Here is a 17,570-nt window from a genome sequence, read left to right as displayed (position 1 = left end):
TGAGTGAAAAAAGGATTTGGTTTCAAACGTGTTGTAGGATACTATAATATACTTGGCGAACAAAATATTCTGATGATCTCTTTTAACATATTTTTCCATGATTGTTATACAGCTCTATAGTGAACTAACCGGGAAACAAAAATTGTATGCCAGTATGTTAATGGATGTTGAGCATTAATATTGCTAACACAATTTAACAGTGCAAAATTCCAAAATCATCTAGGTTGGAAAAGACGTTGAAGATCATCTAGTCAAGATTAGTTTATTAAAAGGCTAAATGTAGCACAATATTGGCTAGAATGGTCTTAAATTATTTTCTACAGCCTGTCCTCTGTGTTCCTTTTCTTTCAGTGCAATTGATTCTGTGAAATGAAGACATTTTCTGTGTACTGTACCAGACCAAATCATATTACAGAAAGCAGAATGCAGTTAAATGAGAGTTAAATTGCTCTCAAACGACAAAGAAATGTTCAGCTATAAAAAGTGTTGTGAGACTAATGCATTCTTCCGAGTCAGAACGCTGAGGAAAAAGAAAATTAAAAAAATCTGGGCTTGTAAAATAAAAATGCAATTGTAATTTCCGGAGAGGTAGATTCTAAGAGAATCAGGGAGGAGGGCCCTAGTTGGCAGCATCTGGACAAGTGAAGTTCTAATGGAAGAAATCAGGATAATTGATTAAACAGAGTTGATGGTCAGACTTTCTGATTCATGATCTTTCATGTCCTGTGGCCTGGTTTTAGACTGAGGCTCTGCTCCCAGGAGCTCCTTACTCACAATGCCCTCTTTGGGAATGAGCTCTGTGCAGAATACTGAAGTGGCCTGCATGTGGTAGGTGAGCAGGGCTTTGGAAAGCTCTGGGGTTTTGACATGTTGCCAAAATCAAGTTTTATAATTGAAATCACAGATGGGAAATCATGACTCTCTGTAGTTTATAACTACCAAATCTAAATGGCATTTTATGGGACCAGCAAAATACATTTGTTCAGCGACCCCAAAATTACTTCTAAGCCAAAGTCCAAAGCTTTGTTGGAAACATTCAGTTTTAAAAATCCTAACATATGAAGCTAAATTTAAATATTTACTATAATGTGAAGCATTAGGTGACTTTCATTTGAACTGCTACCAGTTCTCAGATTCCCACTTGCATCTTTATTCTTCTATCTTCTATTCTTTCCTATCTTAAGCATCATAAGACAGGTCAGTATTAAGACTGTGTATTGGAGATGCAGCACTTTGCAGAATCTTCCTATTGCATTTCATGATAGCTGGAGGAAGTCCCAGGTCAGAGAAGGTGATTTGGAAGCAAGTGGGGAGATGTGTGAAAAAGCTGACAAATGTTATGTCCTTGCCAGGCTTACTGGTAGGACAAAGGCTATGCAGCAGTGATGTGAAAGAGAAGGCAAATTAGTGAGCAGGCAGACTACTGTGGTGGCCCTGGAAGAACTGATTCCTGCTGATGAAGTAGAAAAGGGGAGGTCAGAAGAATTACTGAAAGAGAAGTTGATGAAAGCTGTGAGGGCAGGAATCAAGCATGATTATGGAGATCATATTCTTTCACACTTTCACATGGTTAATAAGGAATAAAACAGAGAAGGAAATTTAAATCAAAGAAGCAAATAAGATGATTTTTGCAAATTTTACCTGAGAAATTTTGTTGGGAGAAAGCATCAAAACTGAGTCAAAACCCAGTTGTATCGGCGGAGTCAGGGATGGATCAGATGATATAGTCTCAGGTATCAAACTTCAGTGATAATGAAAAACAATGATAGTGGTAAAATATGGGAGGGGAGAGGAGTCTTGATTTGTTCTGGAATTTACCTCTGCTCATGTTTCGTGTTGATGGAAAGATGTGCAAGAATAGTACACAATATCTGTACAATATAACTAATTTTACATCTTTCTGCTCTTAATGTATTAATATTTATTTTCCTTATCAAACCAATAGGGATATTCTTTCCCTTGAAACCACTATAAACTTTAATAAGATTGATCTCTGATTGGTAAAATACAAGTCTCACAAATCAATAGTACAGGTCTAATCTAGCAGGTTTTGTTAAAAATCAATAGGGTTACCATTTGATGATTTATGAGTTAGAATAGCTAGTCTTTTATATAAATCTTTTTATGTTACAAAGTTGAAAGAGTTTACCCAGGAAAACAATAGCTTTTATAGTAATCAGAAGAAAAAGGAATTAATTCTTTGGAAGAACTTGTTTCTTATCCCTAAAATAGCCCCCTTTGAATCTCTCAAACCTTTGGTTCAATCTTTGATAGCTACTGTCAATCAGCATTCATCATCTTGTGGCCAAGATAGCTGGCAAACAGTTGTGCTTGCATCTGACACAGATGCTACCCACTTCTATTTGGCTTATGTGAAAAGAATACATTAGACATCTGCTACAACATTTGATTGATTTATCATGCAGTGTAAAACTGCTTTAAAAACATGCTGAAATCCTCGGTAATGTTCTAGGAAATTAAACTTAGATCGTCATTGTTCTTGCTTTTCTGAATTACTTATTGAAAATAAAACAAACTCATTCAGGATGTAAATTTTCTATATATCCTGAAAAATAATTATTTTATTATGTGCTTTATTTCTTATTATTAATTAATAAAGGTTTAAATAGTAACTTCATGGTAAAAGCTGTGAAACAAGGTGTAGACACAGAACCATTCGGCTTTTGAGGCAGTATTATAAAAGATATGACCTACCTTATTAATTCTTATTTAAGAGGATTCAGGATTTTGAGTCAGTAGGAGTTCTTTGGTGTTGGTTGGATAAGACAAGCAGTTACTTCTCTGTATTGTAATCAGAAGGAAAAAGGAATGAATCCTTTAGAGAAGCATGTGTTTCTTATCTCAAGAAAAGCAGTGGCACAAACACCTTCCATTAAACAGTAATGCAAACTTTCCAAATCCTCAGCATTGATGTAAATCATTGAAATGATGCAATTTACTTCACTGTAAATTGCTGAGCATTTTGAAGTTCTGGGTGTTGTTAGGTGTATGCTAATAGAAATACAGTTTAAGTGAAATCATGTACTTTTATGAACTGATTATATGCATGTTGAAAATCTATCTGGTACCCTAATATTTATGCATACATTTTATTCCTGCCAAAGTGACAAACTTTCCATAAATTTTGGAAAAATCTCAGTACCTAAAGCCATTGGTTATATTTTGGCCTAGTGAAAACTGGTCCACTGATTTCTTGCTAGACAACTTCATTTACACTGTTAGGCTGAAAAAATGGGAAAAAAATAAAAGGCAATGTAGAAAGATATGTACTAAATCAATAGCCTGAGTTTTCAATAAGTAGTATCTGTTTACTTTGCACTTCTGGAAATTAGACATGTAGAAAGCTAAATTTGGTCCAGCATTATAATTTTTATACAGTTTTTAACTGTCGGTACAACAAATTAAAGGCATTAAAATACTTTGTCCTGAATGATGAAAAACCAAGTAAATGAAAGAACCATTTTTTTAATGATCTGTTAAAATGACTAATGAATCTGTTTTTCAAAGGTTTTTTCTGGCATGGTTTTGTTTTGCAAAGCAATTTGCTTTCCTACTATTTCTACTGTATTTCATCAATGATGTGATATTAAAGCAATAGAAAATTTGGAAGAACATTAGTAGTTTTCTCTAAGAAAATTATTCAGATGCTAATTCTTTTGCCAAATGGCTGCTTCTGTGTTGATGTTTTACACCATTCACTAAAAATAACAGCGATTAACTTGTCCCTGAAACTATTTCCTATCAATATTTTCCTATGTTCTTTTCTAACTAATAAGCAATAAAACTACCCCTGGGGTTCTTTTGTCACCAGAGATGGTATGCTAGGGTTTGGTCCAGCCAAAGTAGCACAACCCTAACAATATTATAGTTTTCTAGCACTTAAAGGAGAACATGTAGATGTATTTTACTAAACACATAGTAATGCATTGTTTTTCTCCTGAATTTGGAGTGAGGAAGTATGGTACTGATCATTTTGGGGGGGGCAACTCTGGCCCATCAACTTTTTTCCAATGGGAGATTTAAAAGATTTGTCTGGTGGCTAATTATTTCTTAAGAGGTTTCAGTTTTGAGACCTTCACTAGAATTCACTAGTAATAAGATTTTAATAAATAAAAGATAGTCAAGATAGTTTAGGTGTTTTTAAATGCGTAATCCTGTATTTGTCCAGTGATGTTAAATGAGAATGTGTGATCTCTTTTGATCACTATAAATATTTGGGTTATTTAGGAGTACATTTATAATCCAGCACATTGGCGTGAACCTGACAGTCTGACCTGACAATTGGTTATGTTGAAGGAATAAATAGACACTTGTGCAGACTTTCACACTGTTAGGGCACACAGATAGTGTGACACTGTACATAAATCAGAACCTTCAGATGAAAGATTGGCCAGCTCTTACACCTGACTTTTGGTAATATATTTAATCTAAAAGATCTTTTTGACATATTGGAAGATAGTGAGTTGTTGAGAATTTTAAGTGGAAGAAATGGAAGCCAAGATATCTCTGTCATGTTCTGAAGAGGTAGTGGAACTTGCTGCAAGTGCTCTCTGTGGTGGTAGAAAAATAGGAGAAATATATAAAGGATGTGGCGCAAAACTCTCTTAGCTGCAATCTGGTCTTTTGTGTTGATTAATGTCATCTTTGCAATACTTGCTTTGAACTTTATGTGTATCCTAGACTACTATTTTTTAAAGGCTGCTACCATGCTGCTTCTGTATCCTCACAGACTGCTTCTGTTTGGAGAAAGGGCCTATTTTCATCATCTGCTCTTAAAAGCTATTACAGTCCCAGCAGATTGTCCCAACAGTAACTTCATCTTTTGTCATTTGCCATTGAGACACAAAGCTCTTTCTCCACTTACACAGTCCTCGCAGATCACTATGGAATATAGGTGGCCTACAATCACTGAAGCAAGAGATGTTATCTAGTGCAGTCTCATTTAAATGGTGGTTATATTTCCTTCTTTTCTCATGTTGGCCAGTAATTAATTTTTGATGCAGCTCTTGGCACTATCAAGTGTCTTAGCTGCTTTGGTTCACTAGTCTTCCTTGAACTTTATGGTGGTTTCAGATGTGCAACTTCTTCCAAGTGTGTTTTGAAAATACTTTGGAAGAAACCTTTGCCATTGCAGTTCACTCCCCATCTGGGTTTTTCATAGCTCAAAGATACTCTGAGCTGAGAGGAGTGTGTGTATGTACTCATGTAACATGTGAGGAATTAGGCCTGTTGGACTGGACCTGCTGGGTTATATAAAGGATAGGGAGATATTTGTTTGATTTCTGTTTGTTTTATTGACTAGTGGTTGATATGCACGTGGTAGAGAAAAGGGAAATGTGTGACTAAATTGATTTTAGAATGATTTTTCTTTTTATTTAAAGTTATACCAAGTGTGCTTAGACACAGAGTTTTTCTTTTCTTTATATAAAATCTAGGTAAGTAAATACTTCTAGAGAAGATTTTACTAAGTGAAGAGTACTGAGATTTAAAACAAAAAACCAAAACCACAAACACCACCCCACCATCCCCCCCCAACTTCAGTGTTCTGTTTCAGATTCAATCTACATCAAATGGTAAATCTTTGAGACTACATCCAAAAACAACAGCAAAGAAATAGCTTGCTGCTGCTGCTCTCCTGCTATCTTTTCAAATCCTTCATCTCTTGTAACCAGGAACAGGCTTATACCTGATTCTTGCCCCAGCGTTATTTCAGCAGTGAGCTTCAGAAATGTTGTACAGTGCACCTGATGTAAATCATTTAAAAAAACAAAACCAAAAAACCCAACAATACTTACCAAATTACACTGCATTGAGTGTACTGTTCATTCGGCTATTAAGCCAGAAAAAGGATATTGCTGATCAGGAGAGAGGGGAGATGGAAATTGTGGACCAAAATAAATATGCCATCTTTTATTGCTTTATATTAGAGACTTTCTTTCTATATGAGTGTATATTCACAAAATTTTCGTGAATATTTGAAGGGATGGTATATAATTTATATACCAAAAACCAAGTCCAAAAGTTTCATATTTTAAGATCTCCTTCAAATGAAGACATTGGCTTAAAATGAATTTAAGTAATATCTGACTGTGTCACTATATTACTACTTTCTTTTGCAGAAGTTTTAGAGAGCACAGTAAAATACTGTGGTAGTACAATAAAACATTTCTGAAAAATTTCTGGACAAAGGCTTTTATACTATTTACGTTAGCAATAGTAATGTGGCATCTTGTTACTTATAACTGTTAGATATAATGACATACGTATGTGTAAATGCACTACATGTGTATACGCACACACTAGGAAAAGGGAAGCTGATTCTATTATGTTCTCTTAGTGTTCTGGTCCTAGTTTATGCATGTACAGTGTCATCTTAAGGGCTGTTACAATAAGCCCAAATTTTTATGTTTTTATGTGATTCCTTCTTGTATAATTCTTGTATCACAGTTTTTAAGGAGTACTGAGGAATAAAAATAACAGATCATATTAACCATCTTGTAGCCATTGAAATGAAGTAATATACACCATTTTAGGCTACCTGGAGAATTGACATAGTATCTTCTCCTGTTCTGTGTATCCCAGTTAAATTGAGATACAAAAATCCCCCAGACCACAAAAACCAATTGACCCCCTTATAGAAATAGCCTCACCCACATCACTTCTGTCAAGGGACGTTATCACCTTGTGGTAATGTATCAGAAATGTTTTTGAAAAACCTCTAATAATTTAATATTCTCTATAAAATGACAGTGTAATAGATGTTGTGAGAAAAAGCAAGATTTTTTTTCCGGGATTCTTTTTGTTAGAGATTGTTTTTGTTAGACATTATAGACAAAACCCTGAAATTCCCTGCTTTTCAAGTCATAATGTAAGACAGGCTGCTGGCCAACCCAAGACATAAGTCTATGAAACAGTGTCAGATCAAGAGGGAGGTAGAGAGAGATGCTGTTTATTTGATAAACAGGTGATTTTTAGTCAGGTTAAAATCATTTATCTGACCTCTCTGCATGTATCACTTTCATTTATAATTTTCTGGATAATAAAATAATAGAAATTTGTATCTAGTCCAGAAAAAAAAGCCATTAAATACTCCTGAGATACTACAGCTATGGCAGTTTCTGAACCCGTTTCCATTTTTTTCAGGGGATGATCTAACAAAGAGCTAAAAATTATACTAAAATTTTATTGAGCTATAACAGAATATAAAAAAGTAGATGTAGAAAATTACTTATTTAATAGGAGTGCCAGAAAGCACCACAATATCATCACAATCATGAACAAAAAGCCTATGCTAAAATTTTTCTTATGTGGTATTTGTCTGTGAGATGTAAATTATTCTTTTTTAAATTTGCAGTTGCAATATGTTAAACTTCATCAACACCACCAAGGCTGAGGAAGATGACTCCCAACTGCAAAAAAAATAACAACTTCCTAAATTCCTTGTGCTTGAGGTATACCTTGGATTTAGACTTATATTCAGAATAGAGCAAATTGAGATGGCTATCCCTAAAATGCAAAAATATCAAAGGAAGATTATTTAGGAGTAAATGCTACCACAGTGTAGAAAAGGGTAAGGAAATTAGGACATGGAAAGCTAATTAGTTCCTTCAATCCAGTTCCCAAATGGGCTGAAAGCAGCCTTGCAGATTGGCAGATGAGGTATGTCACTTGGAAGAAAGGGTTATGAAACTACGCAAGAAGAATTGGAAGAACTAAGAGTGTATTAACAGGTTCTGTAACACCCTGCCTGAGAAGTGAATGAGGATACTGTATTTCAAAAGCTTCTGGAATAATTACATTTTTGTGCTAGTATGTCATATTCAAGAGACTATCAGAATTCAGCTATTTACAAATGTACCCTCAGATGGTTATTTTATCTATGGTTCTCCTAACTTTGTGATTCTGTACTTCAGAAGATAGCTCTTAATAGGTAATCACTGCCAGCAATCAATAAATGGGGAAAAGTAAACAAAAGCACTGAATGATAAAATTGCAAAGCCGTGTTCCAAACACATGTCAGGGAACACAATTAAACATTGGCAATTATACCACATCTAAGTTTATATTTTTTAAATACAGATTATAATTTGTAGGAATAACAAAAATTAAAGCCAAAATTTACAGATGTTCACAGAGGTGTATGGAAGGCAGTAATTTTCCTGTGTACAGCACTATTCTCAATACCACTGCATTAAAAGCTTTTTCAAAGGTTTTTCATATTTCCAGTTATGAATTTCTTTTTTCCTCCAAATGCAGGCAAAGCAGTAGGATGTGCATCTCTAATAGCTGATGCACCCTGATAATTCTTTTCCTTGACAAGACTACCCTTTTGGTTCTTTAGCAGCAGATCACTTACTAATTTTCACTTTCATCTTCAGTTATGCAATTACAAAAGTTATTTTATCACTGAGCCTACATCATACTAAGAGTATTATAGGAAGCTGCTGAGCTACTGAGCATCAGACACCTGTTACTTTCATGCATTTATTGAGTCATTGTAATCTGAGCAATAGGCATTATCCAGGGAAGGTATTAATGGTACTAAAGTGTTTTGAGCTCTGGCTGACCTGAAAAATCTCAGAACACATTTGGAAGGGAGAATGCAGGTGGGTCTTAGGTCTAAATAATGAAAATTTTGCATGGAAGAAAACACTCTGAGAATTTGTTAGTATTACCTGCCCAAATAAAATAATATCACACATTGTTAGTTTGTTAATTGGTGTCAGTGGAGAAAACCAGGCACTTCCGTGTAGTGGGTTTTGTGCCCCTTTATATGTCCTGTTCTTCATTTACCTTTATCTTTGGGGGGGCCTTTTTGAACATTTGTGGCTTCCTAACTTTTCTTTAGTACCAAGGGCACTCAAGCAATGCTCTCAACTGTTTCAGTGCCATTTAACTAAAATGTTTTTATTCAGTCTATAGTTTTGGCAGCAGCGTTATCAAGATGCTCGGTTGTCCCTGCAGTTGGTTGTAAGCAAAGTTAATGTTATCTCAATTTATTGTTTCATCTTACTGTTATATTTCCACCCTGTGTAAGATATGTTGTAAAATTACAAAATACCTGATTTTGCATGCCTCTGAGACTCAGGATGGTCCACTTGAATTTCAAGTATATGCAATGTACACAGTTCAGGAAAAAAAAGTTTACTGGTAATATGAGTAGTATCTGAAAGTAAACCTTATCTTAATATACACTTATATGTTACATGAGAAGAGAAGATATTTGTAAATTCATCCCTTCTGATTTTATAGATGAATTAGAATATTGCCCATCTATTGCCATTAAAATCAGTCATAAAAAGCTATATTTTAAATGCAGTGTATATTTTCCTTTATTAAATATTTGAAAGAGAGCATGTATTTTCTTTCTTACTATTCTGCTTAACAATGTTGAGTTATAGGTCAATGTGAAGATTTCCAAGGACAAGGAGACTAACTGTTGTATCTGTTTCTGGGCAGTTTTTCAAATAGATTTATTTTTTTCCCCCAAGAATATTTTTCTTACCTTGAAGTTTTAGTGCTTCTTCTAATCTGTCTCTTTTTGATTTCAAAAAATCTGAGCTGTCCAGCAGACAAGATATTTCTATGAGAATCAGACAGGGATTGGCAGCTCAGCAGACAAGACATTTCTGTGAGAATCAGACAGGGATTGGCAGCTCATTTCAGGATTCCAGAGCATTCAGACAGAGTCCTTATTTAGGAGGGCATTTAGTATGAAAAGTTAGTATCTCTTCAAAGCAGAAGTCAAGTACGTTTAACGTGAAGCATGAAGTTAAACATACATGATCCTGAAGAGCAATCAGTATCTGGCAACAGAGGAATTATACTTCTAAGAGGTATCTAAATAAACTACATTTTGTGATTGTTTTAATAAGAGTCTATTTTTTAAAAAAAACAAACCCACGGGGGGGGGGGGGGGGGGGGGGGGGGGGGGGGGAGGGGAGGGAAACAAAAAATACCCCAGGCCCACAAAGCCAAAAAAAAAGCACAGAACGGCCCTAAAATGAAGAGAAGATACAGAAACCCTTTGACGTTGCAACTGCACAAGTATGTGATAGGAAGGTTTAAGAACAATCTTCTGCAAGTGGAAATGCAGATCTAGTTGAGCACATTAAGAAGGTACAAGTTTTACCCACTGTAGTTTAAAAGCTGGGAATTAGGAGGGCTCTGATGGAATTATTTCAGAGAAGCAGTTAATAAGAAATTAAATATTTCAGACACATGCAGTCTGTGAGAGAGCTGCTGGGTCACTGGGCCTACCAAAGAGTGAAGGGAGCACTTAAGGTGAATAAGGTTTATGCTGAAAAGCTAAGTGATTTGTAACTCTCTTCAAAAAACGTAAATTAAAATGTCAGAGGAGGTACTTGAAAAACATTTAGCAGAAATAGAAGAGGTCCAGAGAAGGGTGACAATATAATTATAGATCTGGGATAGCTTTGTAAGAGGATGGATTTGGAATGATTAGAACCTTCTTTTGAAGCAGAGACATAAGAAGCATGAAAATAATGAATTAAAAAGAATCATATTTATTTCTTTTATAACTGAGTATATATTTTTAATCAAAACATATAAATAGTCTGGGGAACTCCCTGCCACAAGCTGTAGAATATTGGATGGTTTCTATTTTGGGTATACTATATAATGTTGGTCTTTGCAATAGGTAGAGTCAAAGAGTTGTAGAAATTTCAATGCATCAAACATAAGGCAGCAACACATTAGGCAGAATAATGATGAAATTTATTTTATATTTATGGCTTATTTTATTACAGAATTTCTAGAAATTTCCCTGAAGTACATACTGGAAACCTAGACAGAGGAATAGATTAGAAGCAATATTAGTTCTAACTAATGTGCAAGTTGCCTGTGGGAATCCATAATTCAACATACAAGAAGCTGGCAATTCTGTTTCAGTTCAGAAAATCACTTTATGAATGTATGTATGTGTAGTTTGCTAATATGTTTTCAAAAACTGGCTTTCAACATTTTATTATGTATTTCTTTTCATCTGTGATGCAGTTCTGCACCAAACAACAAAATTAAATCCATTCTTTAGCTTTTTATATATGTGCTATTTTGCATATAAATTTATTTATATACATTATTGAAAAGAAAACAGTTGTCATCTGCATGACTGACTCTTTAGTATTCTTCTGCTGTTGGTTTCCTGTGTGTTACTGGTTTATAGTCAAGTTTCATTAACTTATTTTGCATTCCATTAAAGTCTGAATTCTAAAGGCCAATGCTTTCCCCTCCTAAGGAGTACTAGTTAAAATGGATGCAGAAATGACTAAATTTAATGCCTTGTGTGAAAATTAACTCCTTGGAAACTTATAGGAATGTGAAATATACAGTATACAGAAACAGCATGACTCTGCACAGTCTTAGGTGTAGAGGAGAAAATACTAACACCTTAATGTTTTTACCTGCTTCGCAAATAATGAAACTATTGCTGTGAATTTACCTTGTGGAAATCAAAATATCTTGGAGGCATCTGATTAGAACATGTCTATAAACAGGGCTTTTTCCAATCTGGTTTGTGGTCTATAAGCATTCAGTGTCCTGCTGCAAATGCATGTTGACAGTGCAATTAAAGTAATTTATTTTTCCTTACAGCAAATTACCTGTTACCTGTTGTCTATATCCAATATGCTTCCTGAATCTAGGTTTTAGGAAAAAATTGTATATGAAATAAAATTAATATAGGAAAATTCAGGTACAGATATGGAGCCAGTTTCGTTAAATGAATTAAGTAACGTATTCTATATCTGATTTTTAATACAGACAGTTAACTTACAATAATTTTGATCCTCTTCATTTCTGCATCCCACAGAGCCACTGATTAAGTGAAACCTTATTTATCTCTGGGTATTGTTTTTTTTTTACTTTCTACATGTTATTTACAAGAGTTATTGTCTTAAGATTGAGCACTGGATTGTTTTGTGATGTAAATGTGAAAATAAAAGTTAGATTAGTCCTGAGCTGGGGACATGGTTCACTTAATTCCTTGCAGCAAGAGAGATATACTTAAGAATAAACCCTCTAGATATTCACTTAAGCAAGCACAAAATTAACAGTTTACCCATCCAAAATAGAATTGGCTAAAAAATGGAAAATAAGTTTTAATATGAAAGCAGAAAAAGACAGTAAAACCGAAAGCGAAAGTTCACATACTATTTATAATCCACGTGAAAAAGGTGAAGTCCCTTGGATGAATGTAGTTCTAAAGTGTTTTGGGCCAGGGCCATAAAAGAGGTGTTCCTTAGAATAAATTAACATAGACACAGTTATGTAGAAGTGTATTTTCTTGATAGTGATGGTGTTCTACTTCAAAGACATGAAGCAGGAATTATTGATATAAACAATATTGTTAAATAATTAATCATTCTTAAAGGGTTGCTTGCTAGAGATAGGGAATAGAGAAATTTATAGCTGTTTTTTCCTACTTGTTTTGTATTTGGAATAAAATCAGACTTGAACTTAAAGCCTTATTGCTTCTGGTATGATGAGAGCTTTTAATCTAACATCTATATTTCGGCTGGTCTGTGCACTTTGTACAGCTGGCTGAGGATTTGAGCAGGGGATTCCATTTGTACATATCAGCAGTTTGATAGAAAAGCCACCAACTCTTCCATCAGATGTTTCTGCCAAACTTCGTGCTCAATGGCTATCCATGTCCTTCTATTTCAAATTTAGTGCTAACTCTAGCAGAGCATAAAATAGATTGGAAGACAATGAAAAATGTACTACTTTATTTCCCTAAGATATATGCTATATATAGGTTCAGCTAAAATTAGTTTTATAAGGAGAGATAAACAAAAAGTTAATCTTCAAATGCAACTATATATTTTTTGTTCAATTATTTTTCTAAATATTGATTTCCTGCATTTTGGTGTCCTCCATATATATGTGTGTGTGTGTATATATATATATATATATATCACAGCCATTGTGTTTTTAATGAAAGAACTCGTAAAATAAAAAGGCAACATCAGGTCCAGTGTGTATAAATGACCTCTTTGTTAAAATAATCCTGGGTTAACAGTTCTACGTCCCTTATTTTAGAAGTCAAAACTTGCAGTATCAGTTGATACCCTTAGGTTCTTATAGCTTTTCATAATTTCCACTGTAAGCACCCGATCTAGAAAATATCTAATTGCACATACACATTTACCTCTAAATATTGTCATATTTTGACACTTGGGTGTAAGCACGCATGTGCACATGATACAGGATACAACTGGCAAATCACTGCACTTTAAACTTATTGAACTGTGCACATACATAGTTGTAGCCTTGACACCTCCAATGTATCCAAGTGTACCTCATGTGATCTTCAATCATTTATTGATTATGTATCATTCTATCCCTTCTCTGTTCCTTTGAAATCCCATATTTTCCTATAGCTTCCTGGGCAATATACACTGTCTTCTGTCAGGATCCCAATTCTGGCATCAGTGGAAGACTCTAAGATCTGCTTTGCAAATAGTCATGTTTAACATCAATGTTCTCCATTCTGCAATGCACCTGTCATCCTACTCTTTCATACTCAAATGCAAGGATGTAGCTAACAATTGAAGCAACAGTTTATAAATTTACCCTGCACTAAACTTTATCTCTCTTTACAAAATAGAATTTTGTCTTTTTCTTTTCCAAAATATTCAGATGAGTAGATTTTTTTTGCCACCAGAGCTTTAATAGCAGTTATGAATAGAAAAAAAACCATATCATGATGCAGAAATATAATGGTTCACCTTTTATCAGACAGACTAGAAAACAGACCTTTCTAAGTATATTAATAATGTACTTGACAAGTTGTCTTATTTTAGAAGTGTAAGGCAGGAGGAACAGTCCATCTGTACCTCTGGAAAAAATATGAATTTCACCCAGCTCATGGACTACTACTATGAGTTCCTGAGCTCATTGGTACATGTAGATATGTCATTTTTCACCCATAGTTTGCTTTAGGACAACTAGTAATGGCTTGATGTGGAGATATATATTCTACCAAGAAGAGAGTGTGGCTGTTTTATGGACTTATGAATAGTTGAAGTCATGGATAGGAATCTATACAACATGTAAAACTCATGGTTTTGAACATCAGGCCTTTATATGTGTATTTCTTCCTTTAAATTGCTTCACTTCCTACTAAAACTTTTTAAATTTTAAAAATAAAAACATATTTCCTCCAGCTTATTTCATATCTATTTTATAAAACAGTTGTAACCTAACAGAAGTAGTAACACAGTTTTGATTAGACTTGTTAGGCTTCTCCCTTCAGACTGATGTATCTGCATTTCTATATCACTGGCTTAAGAAAAGGTGCTTTTGCTTTGCTTCTGTTTGATCATTTCGTGAAATGAATTAATAGCTCAAATAGTACAGCAAAAAAGGACTCCTCGGTGACTGCTGGACAAACATCCCTTTACTAGTTCTATAGTTGAACTCTTCCCTCATATGCAGAGTATAAACGTACAGATATAAGTGTATGAACTTTTTTTCCTGTTACTAACATCCTTCAGATAGACTAACTCTACTTAGTCAAATGCTTTTTCTATATTAAATGAAAATCCTCAAAGCATTACCCATGTTTCATGCCACATTAAACCAGTGACATAATCTGTAAACACACTGCTGTTGTTCATAAAAGGCTATCTCTGAAATATAATTTTTTTTGAGGGGGTCAGAATTCATCTTTATTATGGGTGGCAAATTTGGGGAAGGAAATTTTGAATGTCCTCAACTTTTTATGTGCTTTCATAAATCTAAAACTTCTCAGTCTTCAAATAGATAATTCACAAAGCAGAAAACTTTATTTCTATATGATCCTGTAATTAGCCTCACCCTGGAAAACATCCATAATTAAGAAACTTAATTTTTGCCTTTGGGCAAATGAAATAACATAGGTATAGGCATATTCAGCTTTAAGGACAGTCTCCAATGTGTATAAGATTACAGCTGACAGCTGCCCTTAGATCTGAGAATCTTCTTTACAAAGCCAGTACTGTCTGGTTTATGACTGACCCCAGCTCAACTGTTAATGAGTAGAGTTGTATTTTTTTCTTTTTCTTTTCATATAAAAGGTAAGTTCAGCCAGCTTGCCTTCCAGGTCAGTTCATTCTCTTCCTTTTCTTCTAGCCAAATAGCACTTACTAATTCCTCTTAGCTAAACTATTACATTTTCCAAATCAGTGCCAGTCCTTGTTTCTTTGTCTCATGTGTTTTGTACATTTTTAATCACACATAATGTGCAAAGAAGGTTCATGTTCTTAAACTGCACTTACATATCTTTCTACTTCCATGGATTAGAAAGTACAGCTATGAGTGTCACAGGTTTTTTTTCCCCACTTCCTCCTTTGGTTCTGAGATCATTTCATGGCCCACAATGAGAGAATGGTTGACACTATGTTCACAACATTATGAATTCTTCTAATGGTCCTCCTCTTGTGTCCCAGTCCCCTCGCAATCTGAGGGAAACAAAACCCTGAGGAGGAAGTGATAGGAGCTAAGGAGTGCCACCATTATGGAATGAGTTTTCTTTCTCTTGCTGCTCGTTTGCCTGGTTTAGGGACTCCTGAGAGGAGAATTTTGAGGGCAGATATCTCATTTCTTCTTACTGAAAGGGTACATATAAAGATAATCAAATCAAGGCTATCCTGGAAGTCTTAGCAGTACTCATAAAAAGAGACACAATGGAGAATGATCAGATACTACTTCAGGAAATAGTTCAGTCTCTGAAAACTAATATATTTCCTTGAAGGAAACCCAAACAACAGTGGTTCTTTAAAATTATATATTTCCTGAGAAATTAAAATTGAAACTCCTTCTAATGAATGAGTTTTTCTTCAAATACCCTGGAATCCTAAAGCTTTGTGGCTTATTTGAATGCAGCTTCTTTTATGTCACTTATGGATTTGTACTCAAAAAATATGTAGGTCTAGTGAAAAAGTACTTCTTTTTATCAGGCTGTAGTCTGACTGGGTTTTGTATTTATTACACTACTGTGAAATCACTTTTGTGATTTCATGTTAAATCAAATATGAGGACAGAACAAATGCTGGCTAGTCAAAATGTTTTTTCTGCCGTGTTTTGAGAATCTGTTTTCAACTTTGTAGTTAATATTTCTCCAGATAATTGGGTCAGGATACTACTTGGCCTTGGTTTTCACTTAAGTACTTTACATGACCAATTGTTTGATCAAGAAAGGTATTAAGACCATGATAAATTGGTTTTGTGTTTTGGGTTTGGATTTTTTCTATCTGTCTAATGAATCCTTCAGCGGTCTATTAGAACACCCTCACATTGCTCCAGCCACAGATATTTTTTGGATGTTACTTATTTTCTTGCCATCATTTTTTCTCATTTTATTACTGGATTCTTATTTTTATCTCTTGTAAATCTCTGCTTCTTTTAGCTGATGGGATCTTTTTGCTGCTGCTACTTCTCTTGACTTAAGATATATAGCATGTAGCCTTTTTTCTGTTGTTTTGAGCAGTTTTAGAGCTTAACTTTTGTCAGGTAGTATTGCTGGTTTTCTACACTACTGTAATTTTAGAAGTCAGGTAACTTTGTTTCTTCCTCACACAATATTTACATTCACCTAGCTTCAAATTATTGGAGCCTTTATTTGTAAGAACTGCTTTCCACTTTTATTTGATCTCGTGCACAAGACATTCTTGTGACCACACCCATTATTACAAAAAAATCAGGCCTTCCTGTTAAACATTCTGCCTTCCCTAATACCCTGTGAGAAGAAAGGAGACAGCAAAGGGCATAATTCCAGAGAGCTCAAAGGGAATGCGGCATGGTCTGAATTAGCTGATCACTTCCAGTTTAGATAATCTACTTCCCGGAAGTCACAGCATATTCAGTCTACTTCCCCATTATTACTAAATTAATACATTGTATCTCAAAAACTGGACAGTAATTCTTTGACATTATCCAGCCTAAAGAATCTAGTTTGCTGTGAATTCTCTTTAGCGCTCTCACTCTGCTTTAACTTGACTTTCACCTCAATTACCAGCTGGTGTTCAAGCACTGTTGAGGTTGTCATCAGTCTGATCTTCTTTGAAGTATTCTAGATATGGACTGTGAACCATGTCGTGTTCCTTACTCTGTAAATACAGTACAAAATTAAAATTTAAAACTAAAGAATGAAAGGAGGATTACACATTTTGTATGGTAGATGACAAACTAAGTTTAGCAGCAACCTTACTGAGGACACTGCATGCATTAAGGCAGCAACTAAAAATAATTTTTAAAAAGGCACGAGCTTTTCACATTGATGTGGGGGATGTCTGCTTTTGAAGAAAGAAAGTCACAGTGTGTTGAATTAATTTTGCACTCATGCTGAGAGTGGGAGATCTGCACAAGGTAAGCATCAGAAGAAACAATGTTTGAAAAATACATTGCGGTGTGAAGCCTAAAACTGATTCATGCAACAGTATAGGATACTTCCAGATTCATTCAGGGTAAGATGCTACCACATGCTCTAATGGATTGTGTATGAAAGTGTTCCAGGGAGAGCGAGAACAGATAACCCAATTGAGGCA

The sequence above is a fragment of the Strix uralensis genome, chromosome 12 (assembly GCF_047716275.1).
Source record: "Strix uralensis isolate ZFMK-TIS-50842 chromosome 12, bStrUra1, whole genome shotgun sequence".
NCBI classification, from domain to species: domain Eukaryota; kingdom Metazoa; phylum Chordata; class Aves; order Strigiformes; family Strigidae; genus Strix; species Strix uralensis.
This window is presented reverse-complemented; position numbering follows the sequence as displayed.